General features: G+C 44.5%; 1 long non-coding RNA gene across 2 annotated transcripts in view; it reads left to right on the top strand.

Annotated features, from left to right (window-relative positions):
• LOC122673066 overlaps positions 1-10,750 on the top strand; it is a 78,562-nt gene extending 67,812 nt beyond the window's left edge. Inside the window, exons 1-4 of one of the 2 annotated variants that reach the window (XR_006334572.1) lie at positions 8,945-9,061; positions 9,557-9,675; positions 9,954-10,175; positions 10,470-10,750. This is a non-coding gene — a long non-coding RNA (uncharacterized LOC122673066). Of the gene's footprint in view, positions 1-8,944; positions 9,062-9,556; positions 9,676-9,953; positions 10,176-10,469 lie in introns of those variants that run through there. The other variant, XR_006334571.1, reaches the window with a different exon arrangement.
• The last annotated feature ends 7,944 nt before the right edge of the window (positions 10,751-18,694 follow it).

Below are 18,694 nucleotides of genomic sequence, written 5' to 3'. Positions count from 1 at the left end.
TGCACATCACCAGCTGTAAAGCTGTTGGCGACTTACTCAGACTCTCTGTGCTTCAGATTTCCTGTCTGTAAAACAAGGATGACAGAAGGGTCTTCCCCATCAGGAACTGACATGATCTTAGAAATCCTGCTCATAGAAGAATGAATGAGAAAACGACCAGGGATTAGTGAATTCCTGGCTCTCCAGGACTCTGCACACATTTTGTGCAAATACCCCCTGGGAGGAGAAGGAGAACCCCATGTTTCCTGGGACTGAATCAGAGGTTTAACAAAATCTGTCTTTTATGCTCTGGCCACCTCTTCACCACAATATTTTATGTGTCTTCTATGGAACATCAGAGGTGTAGACAAGCTCTCATCTTTCAAGAAGTCATGGATTTTGGCTGGACTTGGCACCCAGACAATCAGAGGCAGAGATTTTACTGTCTCTCCCAAGTCATCCTGATGATTCATGTCTTTACCTTGTTGTAATAACACAATAAAAAGGTCTCTCAATCACCCGAGTGGAAGTTATGTGTTCAGTTACAGACTCTTCAATTGTCCAACATGCTTCTAGGTCACTTTACCTTTCACTCCAGTCTCTTCTGCCTCAGTCTCCCTTGTTCTGTCACCAGTGGAAAAAATTATTTCCCTAAAGTTCAGAGTTTTTTAATCTTGGCACTACTGACATTTTGGATCAGATAATTCTTTGTTATGGGGGTTGTTCAGTGCCTTGAAGGATACTTAGCAGAAAGCCAGGCCTCTACACACCGGATGCCAGCAAGCAACCTCAGCCTCAGCTTGACAACTGAAAATGCCTTCTGACATTGCAAATATCCCCTTGGGAAGGGGGAGCAAAATTATCCTGGTTGAGAACCACTGTCCTAAATGACTGCAACATGCTTTTAATGTCACTTTAAAGACAGAGATTGGTGGTATACATGTGTATATACATACACGGAGTGAGCAGCAGCAAAGCAAGAGCTCTATAGTGCAATCCAACCCCCGAAGTTTGGAAGTTCTCTTACTTCTAGGGTAAGCTCAGCCTCCCTTCTCTTCTCTCCTTTCCCCCAACTCTGTGCTCAAGTAGGAAGCATTCTAAAAGCAGGTGACAAATTAGAGTCCCATGCAAAACAGGACCGCTGTGGAAGGAGTAGAGTTTTTTGAGTTGCAACTTTAGAAAGATTGAAAAGGCTGTTTCTCTGTTCTCTTTCTTCCTCCTTCTTTCTTTCCTCTCAGTGTGGCTGGTGCGGTAGGACTCTGGAGAAAACTTCAGCTTGGCAAGTCAGGAGGAGCTGGGATAGGGCTGCAAGGAAGGGAGGCATTGTGTAGGCAGGTCTTCCCTCAGATCTTCTTCTTGCCTGGAGCTGGTTCTGATGAGGGGACTTGCACCAAGGTGCTGGGTAGAAGGCTCCATCTCAAAGAGGTGCCATATACCGAGCCACTGCTCTGAACCCACTACCTGGGTGGCTGGGATGGGAGGAATACAGCTCCAGGTGGCTAGGATCAGAGAAAGCTGTTGGTGGAGAGTTGCAGAAGCAGATATGCACCTGGAAAGAAGAATGAGAAGCCACGTGGCAGCAGAAGCTATGTGGTGCAGAGATAGGGGGCAGAGAGTAGGAAGAAGTAGGGAGTCTGGGGCTGAGTAAGGTGACAAGTAGCTATGAGAGGCCCCCCTGACCACGAGAGCTACTGTAAATGCCAACTGGCAAGAAATAGCATTTCATTTCTCAATGAGGTTTGATGAGATAGGTTCTCAACTCTCTGTTCATCCTCACAGTAAACTCCTGTTAGACTAAGCAATCTGATTGTGTGGGAAATGCCTAACTCAGTGCCTCTCCAACTTCAACCTATAGATCTCCAGAGGTCCACAGACATCGTCTCTGCTGTTTGCAAGCAGTCTGAGAATAAGTCTGGTTTTTAGGTAGGCCAAAAGAATTAACACAGTCACATTCTGAATCATTTAGAACAACTACACTGTCCAGAACAGGAACCCCTGGCCACTTGTGGCCATTGAGCATTGAGACATGACTAGTCAAAATCGAATTATGCTTTAAGCTTAACACATACACTGGATTTTGAAATCTTGGTAAGAAAAAAAGAATATGAAATATCTCAGGAAGTTCTTATACTTATTACCTGCTGAAATGACAACATTTTGGGTAGTCTGAGTTAAATAAAATGTGATATGAAAGTTGATTTTGCCTGTCTCTTTTGACTTTTTTATTGTGGCTACTAGAAAATTTTAAATCATATATGTGGCTTACGTCACATTTCTATTGGACACCACTAGTCTAGATTGTGCATTCTCAAAGGGGATGATATTGTACTTTGTGGGGTAAAAGTTGGTTCTTGGGGGAAATGTGGTAAAAAATTGTAATCTTTAACATATTAGAGAACAGATATACATATAGCATATAAACAGATATATAGTATGCCTATGGTATTAAAATTTCACGACAGTGGGGATTTGTAAATAAAAGTCTTAAAAACTTTGTCAAGTGGATAATAATGAAAATAGAAACACTGATCTAGATGAGTAACTTGTAATCCAAGAACTATTACATATGTGCAGGCCTGTGTCTGCATTTGCTTTTAGGATCCTGTTAGTGCTAAGTAGAAATATTTTAATGATCTTGAGTTAATGGGGGAAGATGGAGAAGGAAATGGCAACCCACTCCAGTATTCTTGCCTAGAGAATCCTGTGGACGGAGGAGCCTGGTGGGCTGCTGTCCAAAGGGTCGCAAAAAATCGGATATGACTGAAGTGACTTAGCATGCATGCATGCATTGGAGAAGGAAGTGGCAGCCCACTCCAGTATTCTTGCCTGGAGAATCCCAGGGACAGAGGAGCCTGATGGGCTGCCGTCTACGGGGTCACACAGAGTTGGACACAACTGAAGCGACTTAGCAGCAGCAGCAGCAGCAATGGGGGAAAATTGAGGCAGGCTTCATATGTAATAGGAATTTGTACTCAATGAAGATAAAATGACACCAAGGTGCTCCTTTAAAGGCAGGCTGCAAATAAGTATGAAAGAGGAGAAAGAGGGTGGGTGGAAATGAGCAGTCATATGAGTGACTGGGGAGCCACCCTCATGAGAGAACCAGCGGCTCAATATATAGGAAATAACGGAATCCATCTATCACCTCACATTGATTAGTGTTGCTACCTTGAATTCTATTATTTTTGCAGATTTAAAACATAAATTTTTTTTACGATTTCTATAGCATCAAGTTTATCTATATTTGGGTTTTAATAGTGTTGATTGCACCTCTTTTGTTTGGCTAAGTGTGGAATCAGAGAAGCAAGAGTCAGATGATCAGAATGACAGATCTGTAACTGATACAAGGGAGACTGAAGGTCATAGCTTAGGTGTGTCACATGGCACTCCAGAATGAAACATGGTCACCAGGCCTCAGACTGAGCTGGACAGCTTCACAGCAGAGCAACATCCAGACCCCTGTGCAGGGCGGTCCCAGCACAGGCAGGGGCCGCATTGAGCATGCCCAGTTGCTCTTTCCTAACTCACCAATCAGACAGGCTCTTTGCCTCCCCAGGGAGGGTCCAGCAGCCAGGGCTACAAGTGTTAGGCTGATGAATGTTCCTGCGTGTGGAATCGTGGGAAGAGGGGAATAAATGTCCCCCCCCGCCCCCGCCATCAGCCCCTGGTTTTATGCTTATACTTATTTATGTAATGCAATAAAAGTAATTTAGGTTGGCATTTGGGTTTGTACGACCTTTTCAAAGCATTTATTGTGAGTCACTGACCTATTACAGGGAGATTTTAGTGGATTTCATGTCAGCGTGAACATGAGTTGACTTAGCTTTCTGTGGAACAAGCCCTGCCTGCCTTGCTCTCTTCCTGGCCCTGCTGGCTCTGCTCCTTCTCTCCACTTTGATGGTTTTCTGCTCCCTCACCCCTTGAAGTCTTTAACTATGCAGTGGAGCTGGAGGTGTAGGGAAAAGAACACTGGGTTTGGAATTGACAGGTCCCTGTTCAAGTCTGGGTGCTGCCACTTCCAAGCTGTATGATTCTGCGCAAGGTACTCAACCATGTTAACCTCACTTTTCTCACCTGGAAAGTGGGGTGATGCACCCCCCCCACTTCCATAGTTGTTATGTGGATGAGAGTAGATGATGAATGTAAACTTATTTCATGTACAAAACAGCTCCCCTTTCTCTGTGCTTGGCTGAGTTGGGGGCCTTTTCTGGTGTTGCATCTATTCAGTTTTCAACTCTTTGAATGCCCATTTGCTTTACATGGTTATAAAATTCAATTGAGCACCAGTAGGAGAAAAGATAGATCAAGTAAGCCAGGCTTAGGGCTTGTTCAACTTCAAAATATAATTTTCAAAGTTAAATGACTTTCAAACACATATTTAGTGATTGTGAATCAAAGATATATTTAATGTGTTAATGAGAGAACCAATGGATAGTAAAGTAGGTTTGAGTGAGGATTGAGAAAACTGGTATATGTAGACAATGGAAGAAAAAATGCTGAAGTAATATTGCTAGTTCAGTTCAGTTCAGTTCAGTTGCTCAGTCGTGTCTAACTCTTTGTGACCCCATGAACCATAGCGTGCCAGGCCTCCCTGTCCATCACCAACTCCCGGAGTCTACCCAACCCCATGCCCATCGAGTTGGTGATGCCATCCAGCCATCTCATCTTCTGTTGTCCCCTTCTCCTCCTGCCCCCAATCCCTCCCGGCATCAGGGTCTTTTCCAATGAGTCAACTCTTCGCGTGAGGTGGCCAAAGTATTGGAGTTTCAGCTTCAGCATCAGTCCTTCCAATGAACACCCAGGACTGATCTCCTTTAGGATGGACTGGTTGGATCTCCTTGCAGTCCAAGGGACTCTCAAGAGTCTTCTCCAACACCACAGTTCAAAAGCATCAATTTTTCAGCCTCAGCTTTCTTCACAGTCCAACTTTCACATCCATGCATGACCACTGGAAAAACCATAGCCTTGACTAGACGGGTCTTTGCTGGCAAAGTAATGTCTCTGCTTTTTAATATGCTATCTAGGTTGGTCATAACTTCCCTTCCAAGGAGTAAGCATCTTTTAATTTCATGGCTGCAATCACCATCTGCAGTGATTTTGGAGCCCAAAAAAATAAAGGCTGACACTGTTTCCACTGTTTCCCCATTTATTTCCTATGAGGTAATGGGACCCAGATGCCATGATCTTAGCTTTCTGAATGTTGAGCTTTAAGCCAACTTTTTCACTCTCCTCTTTCACTTTCATCAAGAGGCTTTTTAGTTCCTCTTCACTTTCTGCCATAAGGGTGGTGTCATCTGCATATCTGAGGTTATTGATATTTCTCCTGGCAATCTTGATTCCAGCTTGTGCTTCTTCCAGCCCAGAGTTTCTCATGATGTACCCTGCATATAAGTTAAATAAGCAGGGTGACAATATACAGCCTTGACGTACTCCTTTTCCTATTTGGAACCAATCTGTTGTTCCATGTCCAGTTCTAACTGTTGCTTCTTAACCTGCATACAGGTTTCTCAAGAGGCAAGTCAGGTACTCCCATCTCTTTCAGAATTTTCCACAGTTTATTGTGATCCACACAGTTGAAGGCTTTGGCATAGTCAATAAAGCAGAAATAGATGTTTTTCTGGAACTCTCTTGCTTTTTCGATGATCCAGCAGATATTGGCAATTTGATCTCTGGTTCCTCTGCCTTTTCTAAAACCTGCTTGAACATCTGCAAGTTCACGGTTCACATATTGCTGAAGCCTGGCTTGGAGAATTTTGAGCATTACTTTACTAGCGTGGGAGATGAGTGCGATTGTGCGGTAGTTTGAGCATTCTTTGGGATTGTCTTTCTTAGGGATTGGAATGAAAACTGACCTTTTCCAGTCCTGTGGCCAGTGCTGAGTTTTCCAACTTTGCTGGTGTATTGAGTGCAACACTTTCACAGCATCATCTTTCAGGATTTGAAATAGCTCAACTGGAATTCCATCACATCCAGATACAAAATTGGTTAATGTCCTAGAGCACAGCAAAACTGTAATTTTTGGAGTTATCTTTTCTCCTAGATAGAAACACTGCTTTTTTCAGTGGACAAAAGTAGTATTTTAACTCTACAATTTAATATCTTACTTTACAAAGTCTTGGCCCAAAACAGTCAAAAATAGTGAATCAAACAAAAGTCAAAAACTAGCCTCTGGAGGGCTTTTTAGACAAGGCCGTAGTATGACACTGAAAGAAGAGGAATAATACTTTCGCTTTAAGTTCAAGTTATGGATAATTTTTCAAAGCCCACATAGGATCTGATAATGAGAATAGATATATATAGAGGCTACTTATTCTGGGTAAGGGTTGGAATGAAGTCTTCGGTTATAAATCCCAGTTATGTCCAATAAAAACTGTTTTTAAAAAATTTTAAAAAAGAAAAAAAAAGATTGGGAAAACCACCCAACTGCCATTTAAACTAAAATTTCCTGTTGGGTCCAGTGATTCTGGCATAATTTTTTTCTCTTATAAATTGTTTTCTACTATTTTGAGCACTGAATATCTTTGGATAGTAAGAGAAGATTCAAAGCCACACCCTAAACTTGACAGTGATGCTTTAGGACAATTCCTAACCACTAGAATCTCCTGGATGTAAAATCTTGTCTTGAACCATATTTGAACCTTTTGGTATGAGAACCCTGCTGGTTGGCTGGCACACCATAGCTTCCTGGTTTTCAGAAAGAAGGCTCAAGAGAGGCGCCTTGGACTTCAAATGGCTATTACAAAACAACATTTTGATGAGTTAAGTGTAAATGAATCAGAAGCATATGGATTTAATTAGCCTCCAAACACAGCCATTTCAAAACGCAGAAAGGAAAAAAGCATGCTTGTGTCAAAACACATCTTGAGGTTTTCCTGCTAAATTCAAAATGATGGAAAAACAGATGGGACCATCTGCCAAATGTTCAGGTTGTACTCTCCACATGTACTATCTTATCAGGAACACAGAGCAGTGGGAAATTTCTACCACAGAAATCAACAGTGTTTCGGTACTGTGTTTGGCAGCCCATTTGTGGCCTACATTTAATTAAACCAGGGCTACGCATGGCTGCAGGGAATGCAACTTCTAAGTTTTTGAAGATGGTCCAGGGTGCAATCCACATGGGACCATGTGTGTGGTCTTCTTTTACAGTCGAAAACCCCCATATTACTCTTCTCATGCCCCTATAAGTTTTTCCACGTTACCTCTCAATCTGGCCATGAAGACGTCTAAGGGCTGAATACAAGTTACTTCTGTTGCCTGTTCTTGGTGAAACTGAGTGGAGTCAGGCAGAGAGTCAAGGAACATACATGCGTTTTCACTTACATGTGGAACTGTTCTTTCTCCCCAATGAGAAAGGTGCTAAAAGTTCAGGGGTCAAAAACTGCATTCAAGTTGAAATGAAAGGAGGGGCCTGGCGGGCTGAAATAGGACAAGCCTCAGAATTTATTCATAGTGAAGCCAGAATGGAAACAGGGGACAATTCTTTTCATAGCTTTTTAAGAAATCATGTACCAGCTTAAGCTTTTTTATGCATTGAGGTTGTGCAGATTTACCACTGAATGGGCAAATAACACCACACATTTGTTGAACAAGAGCTACAAAGTGCTCTTTCATATATTAATTTAATCTTCGCAACAACCTGTGAATGGGATGGACTGCTCCTCATTTTCCAGAAAAGGAAATTGGGCTGATTGAGGTTCAGAGATCTGAAGTTCTCTCAGTTAGGAAGGGGTAGAGCCAGACTTGATTGCAAGACTTTTAGTTCTACGACTAGGGCATTTTTCACTAGTCCATCCCACCAAGGAGGAATATGTTTTATTTAGGTGTTTTATTTAGGTGTCTATGGTAGACTTTCACCCACTAGCCAAAGATGCCTTCCACTGGGGGAAAGCAGAACACGTCTTGGGGCTCCTGAACCTTTGTCATGGTTTGCTTGAAAATCCTGGGTGATACTTGTCCTGGTTTAATTATTCAGTCGCTCAGTTGTGTCTGACCCCATGGACTGCAGCAAGCCAGGCTTCCCTGTCCATCACCAACTCCCAGAGTTTACTCAAATTCATGCGCATTGAGTCGGTGATGCCATCCAGCCATCTCATCCTCTGTCATCCCCTTCTCCTCCTGCCTCAATCTTTCTCAGCATCAGGGTCTTTTCCAGTGAGTCAGTTCTTTGCCATCAGGTGGTCAAAGTATTGGAGTTTCAGCTTCAGCATCAGTTCTTCCAATGAATATTCAGGACTGATCTCCTTTAGGATGGACTGGTTGGATCACCTTGCAGTCCAAGAGACTCTCAAGAGTCTTCTCCAACACCACAGTTCAAAAGCATCAATTCTTCAGCACTCAGCTTTGTTTGTAGTTCAACTCTCACATCCATACATGACTACTGGAAAAACCATAGCTTTGACTGGACGGACCTTTGTTTGTAAAGTAATGTCTCTGCCTTTTAATATGCTGTCTAGGTTGGTCATAGCTTTTCTTTCAAGGAGGAAGTGTCTTTTAATTTCATGGCTGCAGTCACCATATGCAATGATTTTGGAGCCCCAAAATATAACAACTCTCACTGTTTCCATTGTTTCCCCATCTATTTGCCAAGAAGTGATGAAACAACAGACTGGTTCCAAATCAGGAAAGGAGTACGTCAAGGCTGTATATTGTCACCCCGTTTATTTAACTTACATGCAGAATACATCATGCAAAATGCTGGGCTGAATGAAGGGCAAGCTGGAATCAAGGTTGCTGGGAGAAATATCAATAACCTCAGATATGCAGATGACACTACCCTTACAGCAGAAAGTGAAGAAGAACTAAAGTGCCTCTTGATGAACATGAAAGAGGAGAGTGAAAAAGCTGGTTTAATTATGAACAATGCTATATTTCTGTTGGGAAAGACTGAGGGCAGGAGGAGAAGACAGTGACAGAGGATGGACATCTCACTGACTCAATGGACATGAGTTCGAGCAAACTCTGGGAGATAGTGAAGGACAGGGAAGCCTGGTGTGCTGCAGTCCATGTGTTGCAAAGAGTTGGACACGACTTAACAACTGAACAACAACAATTTCACTCTCAGAGGTGTTCCAGTTAGATGGTAAGTTATCTAGATATTCTACCGTGAACCCAGTCTAAAAGGGTCAAATTTTGCTGGTTTTATAATATTTGAATAAATCCTTGAATCTTTTCACATCAGGAGCTTCCTATTTTTTCAAATCACTGTTTTCTTATACGGTAGAGGAACGTCTGTTTCTAGAGTTTTCAGGCCCTCAGGTATAAATACCCAATATAGAATGAAAGCACTGGTTAGATATCCATACAATTCTTTATCCCTTAGTTCTAAAAAGAAATCCTACAAACTGTATCTTGCTCCAAAGTTAAGTATGGCTTTCTCAGTTCCCTCAAGCAGGGATGGTCTTGGGCACCTTTGCTGTTCCCTCCCTCTGTCCCTTTCCTTCCCTCAGGTATTGTCTCTTCTTGCCCCTATGCATACAGTGCCCTCAGATTGTTGTCTGGGTTCCTGCCAGTCTCTCACTAAATCTCTTACTACATTCCCTCAAAGTTCAAATTTTCTCAATTTTTTTGTCCTCAGATGTGTTTTAAGAAAGCAACTGAATGCCCTCACTTCCAGTAATCCTCCTAAGCCTTGTTAATGGAGGTGTTTGGGGCAGGAGGCCATTTCATATGCTGTCTGAATCACAGAGCTCACAGGTAAGGCCAGTCCCCTGTGGGGTGGGGTATGAGGAAAGAGGCAGAGGAAGGGGAAAAGATTTCTGTGGAAACCCCTGACTGCTGAGAGGAGTTGTCTCCATGCCTCGACTTGGCCCTTCTCACCTGTGGATTGCTTGCTTCCGTGGAAAGGGTTCAGTCACAGCAAGAAATTCCATGGAGGGTGGGAATCACAGAAAGGACTGAAGAGAGTTGCCGCATGGCCCCTCTGGTGAGTTTTTCCTCTCCTTGTGGACTTGCTCCATCCTTCTCTTCCACAGGGCATCCTTCTCTGCGACTTTACTATCCTGGAGGGATGTGACCTGGGCTGGTGCTTGGACATCATGGCTCCTACATCCCTTCTCTGGCCATCTTCTACGTTCTGTCACCTACTGTTCTTTGCCTGCTAAGTTGCTTCAGTCATGTCCAACTCTGTGCGGCCCTATGGACTGTAGCCTGCCAGGCTTCTCTGTCCACGTCATGCTTCAGACAAGAATACTGGAGTGAGTTGCCATACCCTCCTCCAGGGGATCTTCCCAACCCAGGGACTGAACCCACATCTCCTTTGTCTCCTGCACTGCTGGTGGATTCTTTACCGCTGAGCCACCAGGGAAGCCCCCAAGATGGCTAGCATTCATCAATTTCTTCCTTCCATGTATGTAGAACCTATCTCCCTATTGAGAGATGGAGTCTATTCCTCTGCGCCCTTGAATGTGGGTGGGCTGGTGATTTTTAAGAAATAGAATACTGTGAAAATGATGCCTTGCAACTTATACCCAAGTCTCTTGAAACACTAGCTCTGGGAGAAGCCAGCACCTGTGGAAGTCCAGCTACTTCAAGACCACCATGCTGTGAGGAAGCCCAATCTAGCCATATGAAGAGATACTGTGCCAGCCCCAAGCCACTCCAGACATCCCAGACCAGACACCACAGAGCTGCATAAAGAAGCCTTCAGATGAACTTGGCCTTGGCTTTAGACTGGCTACACAATCCCAGAGACCTCAAGTGAGAACCACCCAGCTGATCCTATCAACCTCCACAGCCATGAGCAGTAATAATACATTATTGTTTCACTCTGTGAAGTTTTGGAGTGGTTCGTTAAGCAGCACCAGATAACTGGAACAGTGAGTAAGGGAGAAGTGAGTGCCAGGGGTGTGGCAGGATACCACCAACAATAGGCTGCAGGGAAGCACATGGAGTGAAAGAAAAAGCTAGTGTCTAGGCCTCAGAAAGGACACTCCATTGATCAGGTGACAGGGAAGAGTGGAAAATCACTTCAGAGTACTGATCTCTGTTGCTTTTTTGCTAGAGTCCCTCCACTCGAGTCAAGTTCCCAAGAGGGAAGGAGTCCCGTTATCCTAGCATGGGTCAATGACATCTTGAGCCAGAGGTAACAGGTGTCTTGACATCTTGACTGATAGTAAGACACCATAACTGCCTAATAGAGAAGGTAGTTCTTAAAAATTAAAAAAGGAAAAAAAATGAAAAAGGAAGTGATGTGAGGGGACCGGAATAAAGGGGAATGACCACTGGGAGGTCAAAACAAGGACTGTTCACTTCACATGTAACTCTGCTGCACTCACCTCCCAGTTCACTTTGCTATCTCCTAGTTGTCCAGTTATCAATTCTGAATCCCAGGACAGGAATCTGATTCACTTAGTTTTTTCCAAGTCTGGCTACATAGGGGCCTGGATTGTCAAGTGGTCAACTTCCCATCCTTTGGTCCCCAAAGCTATAGCAAGATGGGAGGGCTTAATCATATCTTACAAAAACCTCACTGTGCTCCTGGGGAAGGGGGCATGGGAGGAGCCATTACCTGCAGAAGGGGATGTGCCTGGGCAAGAATTCCATACTGACCACATAGGCAGAGTTTATGATAATGGACTCTAGGTTGAAGTTCCAGCCTTACCACTGGCAAGACTCTACAGAAGCTACTCAAACTGTGATGGCCAATTATCTTCTCTGTGATCACAATATCTACCCAGAGGCTTTTTGGGAGGAGCAAATAAGAAGCATCTAGCACACTGCCTGATGGTATATGAGTTTTAGTGATAGTATCACATCATTTCATCATTTTAATCTAAAAGTTGAGGTCAGCTACCATGTCTGATGTTTAACCCCCATTGAAGAGGACAAAAACCTTTGGTGCAGCAGTTACTGCATGCCTCTGGTCAGTACCCCTCACCCTTACCCTTTTAATGCACAGTGATTTCTAGCAGCTAGCCCCTGCATCTCTTTGTTGTTGTTTAATCATTAAGTTGGTTCCGACTCTTTGCAACTCTATGGACTGTAGCCCACCAGGCTCCTCTGTCCATGGGATTTCCCAGGCAAGAATACTGGAGTGGGTTGCCATTTCCTTCTCCAAGGGATCTTCCAGACTCAGACTGAACCCATGTCTCCTGCATTGGCAGGTAGATTCTTTACTGCTGAGCTACCAGTGAAGCCCCTGCATCTCTTTACTGAAGGGCTTTCTTTGTGTCCTTGGGTGAGATCTACTCAAGGCAGACGTGCAGGGAATTCATAACTTCTCCCCTCCCCAGCAACACCCAACCAATGCTGTAGGAAGTTGGTGTATAAGTACCCTTGCCCTTTGGGTGGAATGCTTCAGAGATACAGGTGTGCCTACATCATTTCCTAGAATATGATGATGGACTCTAGGAAATTCCATGGTAATTTGCAGAATTCCTCCAAGGGATCAAGCTCCAGTTGTCTACAGTGGTAGCTTGCTGGATGATGCATCTGTAATTAGAGGCTTTTCCTACCCCATCTCACTTCCCCACTCCCACAGGTGTTTCCTAGCATCCTGTATGGAATGAACTACTTACACACAAATTCTTGTCTAATGGTCTGCTTCTGGGAGAACTCAAACTAAGAGAGAGAGAGGAAGGTTCCCTAGTCTATGACAAGAATGGTCCCAGCTTCTGATATTTGTCCTGTCCTGGTTCCTAAACTTCATAGGGACAGTCCTTAGAGCATCTGGACTCCAACCCTGGGCCCTGCGGTCCTCCAAGCAGCACCCTGTTCTGTTTCCCACTGAGACCTCTGCAATCTTGGCATTAATAGCATTCTTTGAGGCCTCCTTCCCAGCTCCGTGTTCTTAGGAGATGGGATATGGTCCACAAAGATGCTTCTCAACCTGACTTGCAGAGGAGGGAATAGACCCCTGAGGGCTGTGAGACTTTGGAAGGGGCTAATCATAGCACAAAAACTCATCATGTTCCCTCTCCCCTTAATGTGAATTCTGCATTTAACACAAATAAATGTGCTTTAAAAATATAGTTGTCTTAATGTACACATTAATATTTTTAATTGCTTATGATCGGATAGAATTGATAGCTCAATAAGATGGTCCATGCTTATTCTTGGAATTGATTTTCTGGTAGTTCTCCAGGTTCTTACTTTGACATATTGGAGAAGCCTGGATCACAGGGTGACTTGGGACTTAGGTCTTTCCTAGGCTATTTACTACCCCAGAGGAGGGCCAGGTGGGAGCCAATCCAAGAAACAGTGGGGTTTCTTAGTTCCAGTCTGGCCCTACCTGGAGAGAGCTGAGCCAAGTGATTTGCTTCTAAGGCACTGATGTGTGGACATAACTGACTGCTCCCAAATTTCACACTCAGTTCTTTTCTCCAAGACAGACTTTTAAAGCATAAGAAGTAACAAAGGTCTTAGTATTTCCTCTTTCTAGTATCTCCTGTCTCTTGGAACCACTCTTCTTTTTGGAAGATGACTGGGAGAGGGGAGGGACAAAAGGAAGAATTTGGTTTCCTTGGTGATCCAAAGGATGCTCTCAGCACATCTGCCTTCCCTAAAGACCTTATTAACATCCCTGCCATGTGCTATGAGAGATTTAACCCACTGCTGCTCTTCTTTAAAGATGAAAAAAAAACTCCTTTGCTTTCACTTTCTGAAAGCAGAATGCCACGAAAATTTAGTATTTGTTGAAAAAGATATTAATAAGTTCATGACCTCTTGTCGATGCCTGGGTGGCTGGACGGAAGCGGTTAGAAGGAAGTGGGCAGCCCACCTCAATATGTCATGGCAAAGAGTCATGAGGTGGGGGCTAAATCAGCTCTGGGGGCCCAAGAATGTATCCTATTTAAAAATGCATGCAGGCAACATGTTTAACTTTTACTTTTTAAAATTGATTCAAGAAGCTAATGAGATTTTTTAAAAAATTATTTTATTGAAGTCTAGTTGACTTACAATATTGTCTTAAATTCTACTGTACAGCAAAGTGATTCAGTTATATAGTCTTTTATATATTATATTATCTTATATATCATATATAGCTTATGTTTTATATAATCTTATATATAGATAGATTCTTTTTTACATTCTTTTCCATTATGTTTCAAAATATGACAAATAAGCTTACCTGCAAAACAGAAACAGACTCACAGACATAGAGAACAAGGATTGTGGGATTTGATTTCATGTTATCTGGTAAAGCCAATGTCAGAGTCCTCTTTTTTCCAATTTGCACCCAAAATTTTATTCAAAAATAATGTGCTATGGAGACACAAAGGCTAACATGGGGAGAAGGTGGAGTTGATGAGCAAATTAAATGGCCTTTATGCCTTTTGCAAGCTGGCTAATTTACAGTTGAAACTTCACAACAGGCTCATTCTTCTTAACAACATCTGCATTTTATAATGCACTGTGTGACAGCAGTTCTGCCATTATCTGCTGTGCATTTTATAATATGTGCTGTGCTGAGCGCCCAAGGCATGGTCAGGGAAGGCCTTCTTTCCACGGTGCGGTGATTAGATTTATGGCCCGGTCTCCATCTGAAGAGAGATTAGCAGAACTAAGGCTGTTTAGTTTGGCAAAGGCAAGAGGAGCAGGGGATGTGATAGGTACATTATAGAAAATGATAAATGAAGAAAGGGAAGACTTTGGGGGCCCCTCATTTGCCATTGCAAAGACACTTAACACACTGGTCTCCACCCTGAGCATGTCATTAACCCGGGTGGTTTGAGGTTTTGGAAGGAGCATAGGCAGGCAGAGAGCTCGCCTCGGGGAAAGGCACTGTACTGATGGGAAATGTCTGGGCCGATATATTTATATGAAATAGCACCTATGGTTACATTAGCAAGGATCGGTTTACCGGGGCCATCCATCCTACTTGAGGGCATGGTGACAAGGCTGGCTGTGCTTCTTGCTTCCCCGGGGAGGGGCCCCAGACGACTTGGCACCAGTCCCCTCCACGGGGTGTCTGGGTTTCCAGCAGCCTTTTCTCCATAGGAGACAGAGGGGGAATCCAAGCACTGAATGGATGCAGGAATCTGGGGGGCTGCGGGACGCTGCCAGTCCTTAGGAATTTAGTGAGGGCCACTATCAATGTGGGCCACTGAGACTGCTGGCCAAGTGGGAGAGACCTGAAAACTGCTGTCTTTTATAACTCACCTGGGACTTCCTGTATCTTTGGCTCCAAAGGGAACCGGATCCTTTGATCTCTGCAAGCCAGCTGACTCCCAAGCAGTACCTTGGATGGCAGTTTTAGCAGTGGGTATCAGTGGCAGGGTCTTGGGGCACGTTCCTAGCTTCTTCACTGACTCCTTTTGTCATCCTCAATTTCCCGGTTGAAGACTGCTGTCCTAACCCCAGGCTCCCAGAGGCTGGGGGTGGGAATGGTGGAGGGTCAGTCTGTTAATGTCTGACTAGCTCTTTGAAGTCTGCTCTGTGTAAGCAAAGCCCCCTCAGGGCCTTCACGCTGTAAACAATTCCAAACTGACCACCGCTGGTGAGTGAATTCTTCACCTTCCACCCTTCCCCTCCCAACAGCTCCTGGAGCAGCTAAAACCTTCTTTGCAAAACTGACTTTCCATGACTTCCCCTTTCTTCCTCTCTCTGTCCCTCCCTACCTCTTTCTCTTCCTGCTACTTTTTTCTTTTCTCTCATTCTCTTTTGTTTGTTGTATATTTGGTTTCCTACTTTGTGTAGGCATCTTGATTCAGAGCTTCCTCTTGGATGTGTATGGAAACATGTACTGAGGCAACCAGTTTGGCTGGTGGATCTTTCCTTCTCTGTTTCTTAGTTCTGTGGCTTTGAGCAAATTGTCTGAACTCTGGGTTATTGTCTTCAGCAGGAGGCAAAGACCCATGTCCTACTGAGACACCTCCCCCACCACACACACACACACACACACACACACACACACAGAGCCACCCAGAGCCACCTTTTCTGGAGATGCTGAAAGGGACATATGTGGGAAATTTGGATGCTCAGTGGAGGGGCTGATGGACCCCACCAAAGAGCAGATAAGACAGAATATTTAGACAGCAGGCCATTGATAGGTGTTAAATGGCTTGGGAAGTATTATTTTAATGTTTGACCCAGATGTGTTATTTATACTTGTTGTTGTTATTCAGTTGCTCAGTCATGTCCAACGCTTTGCAACCCCATGGACAGCAGCATGCCAGGCTTCCATGTTCTTCCCTATCTCCTGGAGTTTGCTCAAACTCATGTCCATTGATATTCATACTAATTAACTGCAAAATCATATGCTGATGGGCTTTTGTAAAGAGAAGAACTGATGAAGGCAGTAGTAAAACAGATTGTATAGGTGTGTGTGTGTGTGCTGTGTGTTCAGTCACAGCCGGCTCTTTGTGACCCCACGGACTATAGCCTGCCAGGCTCCTCCAGGCTCCTGGAATTTGCCAGGCAGGAATTCTGGAGCCGGTTGTCATTTCCTACTCCAGGGGATCTTCCCAACCCAGGGATCGAACCCTTGTCTCTTGCGTCTCCTGCATTGGCAGGCAAATTTATCTATAGCCAAACTTAAAAAGCCAAATGAAATGTATTATGTAAGGGCAAGATCATGATAGCCACATGTGATGTACAACACATTAGGACTACACTTTATTATCCTAGACTCTTGGCATTGGGCTGCATTTGTGAATCAAGCTGGTTCAAAGGACAGTGAGAGGTCTAGAGTCAGCCAGCGCAGCCCTGTTAACTTCAGGCAGTTGACTCCTCTGAGCTTCTCAGTTGTCCAAACAGATAATACTTACTGAGCACCTCCTGTGCACTAAGCATCCCTCTTAACAAATATTATTTAATGTCACAATAACTCATATGGCAGGTACTATGGTTGTATCTGTTTTACTGATAAAGGAACCTGAGGCGCAGGGCATTGAGAAACCTACCCAGGTTCAAAGAGTTTGAATGTGGTGCGGGCAGGGTTTGAGTCCATAACATACACCCACCATGGTCCTAACCTCATACTTTAGTCAGGGTTCTCCAGAGAAACAGAACCAGTAGGATATGTAATACAGGGTTTCCTATGAGAAACTACTCATGCAGTTATGGAGGCTGACAAGCCCCAAGATCTGCAGGGTAAGTCAGCAGATCATGGTTAAATCTCATTCCAAATCTTGAGCTCCATTCACATAGGATAGCCTGTTGTGTTAAGCTAGCTGACCTCTCCAGATGTTGTGCTCCTAAATAGAGAGGAACAGTATTTCTAGAGGCAAACCATAATATCTCCTCCTCAAGGCATTTCTACATTCCCCTTCTCAGTTCCCTGGCTCCCTCTTCTCCTTGCCCATCTCTGAGGCTCTAACCAGGAGCCCCAGCTGGGCAGGGGTGACAGAAAGTGTGATAAGGACAGTGAACCAGCTGCCTCTTGTCCTACTCACAAGGGGTGCTGGTTCCTGGGCCACCCACTCTGGCTTTATTTACTTCCAAGCCACAGTGAGGTCTGGGAGTCGCTCCCAGGCAGGGCCTTCTCCCTGGCGAGCAAGTCGTCTCAGGGGGCGGGAATCGCCCAGGGCAGTGCCTTTGAGAGATGTGGCTGACTCTGTTTCAGTTCTCCCGGGTGGTCAGCCTGTAATTTCAAGATTTACTGGCCTCACGGAGATAGCCGCAAATGGGGCAACGGCGGTAATTACCAGAGGCTGCTCTTCTAATCCTTGGTTACAAATGTTAGTTAGAAGCTAAAGAAGATTCATGCAAGCATTTCCTGGAGTTCATGGGCTCCATGTCCTTTTTGCTTTTCTTTTCCTCTCCTTAAAAAGGGAGAAAAATGAGAGAGACAGAGAGAGGGAGAGGGAGGGAGAGAGACAGAGAGAGGGAGACTGATTCTTATTTAATTTTATTGTGGCCACTAGGAATTAGCGTCTTTGAAGTCCAAATTATTTTAATGCTTTTTAAGGTTTGTTTTATATTTGGAATTGGAAAAAATTAGGAAGCTGAATTCCTAAAGCTCATGAGAACCAGTGTTGTAGGTTTTGCCAGTTCGTGGCTGAAGATGGGCTGAACAGAATGATTTGGGGGGAAATGTCTCCAAGCTGAGTAAAAGAAATAAAACTTCTGGGACTGCTGCCCTCCTCAGAGAAGCCTGGAACGTGAGTGCCCTGCCTGCTGCTGTCCCGCCCGAGCACGGCTGGAGGGAGTTGCTTCATATTGTGTTCATTATCCTTAGAGAACGCTCCCTCCAGGAGAGCAGTATTAACCCTATGTGCTGTGTGAAAGTGACAAGAGATGGCCAGGGTCTTCTAGAGACGGTCCACGGCCTTTGCCAGACCACCTGCCATGCTCATCTCGGCCTCTCTGGAGGCAGTCAGAGGTCATTCCCTAGGCCCAGGAGGGCCCTGCACATAGAACTGACCCCAGAGGAAGAGAACAGCATTGGTTGTTTTCCTCCAATTCCTATTTTCCTAAAGTTTAGACTTTACTGCGGCTGTTTGGCTCCTGAGGGCTACACAGACTCCCACCCTTCCCCAAGACCCTGTTACAGCACAGGCATCACTGGCAGGCCTCTCTCACAGGTCAGGCCATCTGCACTCCCTTTGTTTGGAAGGGCCATCACTTTATAAAGCCTGGTGGTTTTAAGACTCCCTCCAAAAGATCTCCGGTGTCCCCCATCAGCCCTGGAACAGGCTATTTCCACCTCCCTACCCATGGGAGTCTGCCTCTCCTGGGCAGCATCCTGTCTCCTGCCAAGTGCAGCTTCCCAGCGAGGCTAAGAGAGGTTTTCTCTTCCATGGGACAAAGCAGCATAGTTACCACAATAGCT

Source organism: Cervus elaphus, chromosome 16, assembly GCF_910594005.1.
Source record: "Cervus elaphus chromosome 16, mCerEla1.1, whole genome shotgun sequence".
NCBI classification, from domain to species: Eukaryota; Metazoa; Chordata; class Mammalia; order Artiodactyla; family Cervidae; genus Cervus; species Cervus elaphus.
The sequence above is the reverse complement of the archived record's forward strand: the minus strand, read 5'-3'. Positions and strand labels throughout refer to the sequence as shown.